This window comes from Lonchura striata, chromosome 3 (genome assembly GCF_046129695.1).
Source record: "Lonchura striata isolate bLonStr1 chromosome 3, bLonStr1.mat, whole genome shotgun sequence".
Taxonomy (NCBI): domain Eukaryota; kingdom Metazoa; phylum Chordata; class Aves; order Passeriformes; family Estrildidae; genus Lonchura; species Lonchura striata.
Window position 1 is genome coordinate 16,876,955 of NC_134605.1, and position 5,099 is coordinate 16,882,053.

General features: G+C 41.9%; 1 long non-coding RNA gene across 1 annotated transcript; it reads right to left on the reverse strand.

The window, feature by feature from the left end:
- Window positions 1-2,823: 2,823 nt before the first annotated feature.
- LOC110478028 (uncharacterized) lies at window positions 2,824-4,855 on the reverse strand. Its single transcript, XR_002466688.2, has 2 exons — window positions 4,683-4,855; window positions 2,824-3,221 (listed from the first exon to the last, which is right to left on the reverse strand). It is a non-coding gene; the product is annotated as an uncharacterized LOC110478028 (long non-coding RNA).
- Between the last annotated feature and the right edge of the window lie 244 nt (window positions 4,856-5,099).

The following is a 5,099-nucleotide window of genomic DNA, read 5'->3' on the forward strand; positions in this document are numbered from 1 at the left end:
AGGCTCCTTCACTGAATATGAAATAGCACCAAGAGAGCTCTGGCATAATTTATTTTTTATTTTAATATTCTATCTTGAAATTATAGATTTGTCAAGAAACCTGTGGGAGGCAGGTGCCCTAAACTCATCAAGTTTCCAACAGATATATTTTCTCTGGTGCTTTAAATTCTTGTGTAGAAAACTGAATTTTATGTCAGCCTGAATAAAACACAAGATTAACTTTAGGCATGGGGTTGGAACTGTGGACTTCTCATATGTGAAATTTAGTACCCTCTCAGAAGTTATCTGAACCAGAAACTTTTGTTTCTTTTTTTGGTTGCTGTTTATTTTTTTCTTTTTCTTAATATCTCTTTTAGCCCTGCCAGGAATATGACAAGGACATAAGCTGTTCAGAGGATAAAAGTTCACTTTTATGAATATTTTTGAGATTTGTCTTTGCTCTAATTAGCAATATAATCTGAAAAATTTGCAATCCTTAAAAAAAACCCCAAAACTTCTGCAAGTAAAATGAAGCTGGTGGAAATTCTTAATGATGGCACCTTTTCATTTATGTTACACCATATGCTAACACTATGCTAACTTAAATTGAAACCGTAGTGATTTAGAAATTAAAATATTTTACTCTGCAAAAATAAAAATTGAATGCTTTGAAGCTGTCAGAACATTTGTATGGCTTTCTTAAAACATTTTCATGGAATTGACATGATTTCAAAAGGTATTCTTCTCAAAGGATCTGACTTATCAGAGAAAATATTTCTGCTGATGTATTTTCTTTGACCACTTTTCACTTGTACTAGAATTATTAAGGAAAATCACAGAGTAGTGATTGTGACACTTTGCAGTGGGTAGTACAAATTTATTTTTAAAACATTGTATCTCATTCTCAGCAATGCATTATAGTTTTTATCCTGGTGCTACTATTTCACGCTTGCTATTTTGCTACTATGTTGCTTTTGTGAGAACTCCCATCTCAGTTACATCCGTGCAAAAAAGAAAGGAAATATTGATAAAGAATCACAAGCTGCAACAGCATAACAGAATGAGATCAGACCTGTGGAGGAGCTTTCCAGGTAGGGCAGCACACTAGGCTGCTCCCTGAAGAAAACCAGTGATGCTTCCTTCTCCTATTTGCAAAACTCATCCCCATTCGGAGATGCAGGCCACTACAGGTGCAGTATAGAGCCAGTGTGCTTTAGCAGATGAACACTGCAGATGACCTAAAGTGTGTCATCCTGTCGTTCTGTTTTCATATAGTGCTTGCCCTTGCTTGGAGATACCACCATGTTCTTGAAAAACACAGGGAAGGCTAACTCGCAGCTGTCACCCTTTAGAATTGAGAGAAAATTAGAGTGGTAACTGACATTCAGAAGGAATTGGATTGGCAGCTATCAATTTGCCTATTCTTTTTTGGCACATTAGAAATATGTGATTTCTTTCCTCTGTTTTAGCTGAAATATAGTCCCATTCTCAGATTTACCTAATATTGGGCAGAAAGACAAAGTGTAATGATTCATAAACTGTAAAAATTGTGTTCTCACCACTTATGGAAACAGTAAATTATTCAGACTAAAAACTGGGATTGTGTTATGTTCACTCAGGTGTTACCTTCTGCTTAGGGACATCTGTATTGAGGATGAGAGATTGATTGGTCTGAAAGACAATATGGTACAAACAAGGAGTTAGATGGCATTGCCCTTTTCACTGACTTTCCTAAAGACTTAACATTCCGTGTAAGTCTAGAAGGTTTTTCAGAGAACTAGAGAACCATGGCTCCAATTTTCCACAGGCAGGGATGCCTAAAAAGAAAATAATCCTCTGATGGACTTAGTGGGAATAATTCAGGGTTTTTTTTTCATACATTGATTTGAGCTTCAATTGAGACTTGGCATTTTTAGGGGTGTTTCCTCAAATATTGGCTATTTCCATAAAGTCATTTCACCCAGATGAAAGATGTCCACCTCTGTGGTGAGATGCATGGCCACATGCTAGTGATGCACAACACCCCAGTGACAAAGCGAGGCACTGCATTTTATCTGGCAGCTGAACAGAAGAACTGGGACAGAGACTTGCTGGAGTGTACTCACAACACAGAGTGGCAGCACAGTTGAAGAAAGTAACAAATTTGTGTAAATTTCTAGGTTAAATAAATAGACATATTAATAATGGACACGGACAGATCTGTAATTTCAAAATGTGTTGATTACATTATTAATACCACTTATTTCCTGGTCCCGTAGACCAAACAGGTCTTTTGATGCTTGTACTGAGGCCTGGCTCCATTCCTTTCTCTTCTAGTTTCTGCTGGTAACGCAGGTGAAGGTTTTTTGATCCTACTTCATTGTCCTGTGCCATTTTCCCAGTTGAAAAGTCTGAATAACCCTGAAATTTCTTCCAAGATATGTTCAGCTGCACAACCATTATGGAGTTTCACTAGACTTGTGTCCTCATAAGCTTCCCATCATTTATTAGACCTTCTCCTCTACACACTTTCCTCCATTACTGACCTGAATTATTTGGAACAGGACTTCTTTCTAAGGGTAATCTATTTACATTTCTTCCTCCCAATGAGTGTTCAGCCTCATATGCATATAGAAATCTTACAAAAATCCTAGAAAGCAAAATTTTAATTCCTTAAATGAAAAAAATTGACTGTTTAGTATGCATATATGATACCAAAGTAACCATTCAGCACATAGCCTAGAACTAGTCAGAAAGTGTCCCTTTTGTGAAAAATTAGAAGGAACTGTTTTCTCATGTCCTATAACTTTATAGCAAACAATGAGGAATAAAAATACATTTTAAATATCACTAAGATGGCAAGTGTTTCTTTTGAACACTTCATACTGGTTTATTTTACAACCTTATGAAAGAAGTTAGGGGAAATGGCTAGATTGAGTGTCTTTAATAAAGATATTGAAAATAATATTTGTTATAGGCAATTATTTTAACTCTATATTTGTACTGCTGAAAAATGGAAGTATATTACACAGGACAGATTGTTAATCTATGTGAAAGAAGGATGTGAGAAGTTATCCATTGTGCTGATACAGCTGAATTGAAAACCTTCACTGAGCAGATTATAATACATTCTTGAGGAGCTGTTGAAAGCTAGAGAAGTTGAAGACAATAAACAAATACCCAGGAACTTTCAAAATGTGTATTTTCCTTAGAGCTGCACCATCCTTATCCCACTCCTGTGGCTGCTGGCTGGAAAATGACACCTGCAAAGGGTGAAAAACAAACCAAGTAATTATGCTGTGGATGAAACAACAGTCCTACATGGATCACCTATCATCCTATAGGTGATTCCACAGAGCCATATCACTCTTTTTAGGACACTTGTTAGGTTTTGCGAGGTCCCAGTCTTTCAGCTATGTGATTCCCTGGCTGTACAACCAGCCAAACTAGTGAGGAGAGAGCCAAGGTGAGAGTTTCAGTTTGCCAGTTCTGTATCTTCATTTTCTCTAAATATTTAGCACAGACTAATTGGTTATGCATTGTCTGAGCAAGATGGAGGATTGGATGAGAATCATTTGGCTGAGATTGTGCAAGTTCAAAATGATGATTACAGGATTTGGGAAGCAACACTAGCAATTAAGCAAGCAGCAGAGTGGAGGAAGCATACTTCCCATCAGTTGTGCAGATGGCAGCCTGGGCTGCTCGTGCTCAAGGATGTGTTGGGTACCCCTAAATGTATACATTGGCAAGAAAAAGGGAAGTGGATGTCACCTGGGCCACTGAGTATCTCCATGATTTCAAGTCCCTCATGGCTACCTGGAGACCTCTAAAGCAGTTTTCCTGAATGTGGAAACAGATGTTCCTGCAGGACATATATGCTCACTAGGAAAAGTTGTTGTCTGAGAGACCTGTGTACTGAGTCCTGTGCTGGCTACCAGTTGACTGACTTCTTGGTAAATCCAGCTTTCCTTTATAGTTGGCATTTTCCAAGGGCTGAGGAAATACCTCCTGGGGCAGCTTCTATCTCTTCATGGCTTTGATGCTCTCTGGATGAACTGTGATGTGATTGCACCGGAGCAAGCGGTCTTGGATGTCCTGCTCACACCCTCTGTGGTCTGAAGGCATGAAAGCTTGATTGACTAAGCTGAAAAACTTGCAAAGTAATAACTTCTGTATTTTGTCCTGGTTTGGAAATGTGTTTCATTGAATATTCAGATAAGCTTTGTGCAATGTGGGATTTGCATTTATTTTCTCCCTGACGCATGTCAGATCAAATAGAAATACAAACTACACAACACAGAGGTCTCCTTATGGCTTGCACTGCTGTGTGCTGGTTTTGCTGTAATTGGATAGGGCTTATAGCACAAATCTGGAAAAATTGTAAACTCAGAAAGGCAATTGTTTCTGTCTGACTGTAGACGTATTTCACACCATTTGAAAATGTGAAGTTGGAAACAGCTTGCTAAGGTGACAGCCTGGTGCCACTGAACAGTGGGACTTTTGCTACTGACACTAGTGGGAGTATGATTTCACGCAGCATTTTTCATGCAGCATCTCTTTCTAAGTCTTGTCTTCTGGTCCTTGTGAAAGGATACTCAAGCCTGTTCAAATGACACACGTTGGCGTTCTTAAATCTGTTCCCACTACTGAATTTAGACCCAGAGACAACAAACTCAGCGCAGAACAAAATCCTTTTGCATCCCGTTGATTATTTTCACGCTTACCGGCACAGTTAGGGGCTAATACCAGAGGATGCTACCGGAGCTCCCTTTGTACGCGCAGGGCGATGCTGGGGGATCACCACGGAATCAACGCGGCTCCGCAGCTCGCGCGGGGCAGGGGGTGTCCGCAGCGCCCAAGTAACTTGCGGGGCGGGGAGGCGCCGGGCGCTGCCGTGCGTGCGTGCGCGGGCGGCGGGGCCGGGGCGCTGTGCGAGAGCGGCCCTCGCCCCGGCCCTGCAGCCCCGCGGGCCGCCCCTCCCGCTCCCGCTCCGGCCCCGCGCCCGGCGGGCGCTCCGTGCGCGGCGCGGCGCGGCCGGGGAAGGCGGCTCCCGCCGGGCCCAGCGCGGCGGCGGATGGCGGGGGGGCCGCGCCCGGCGGGGGCCGGCGGGGGCGCCCGCTGAGCGGCGGCGGCGGCGGCGA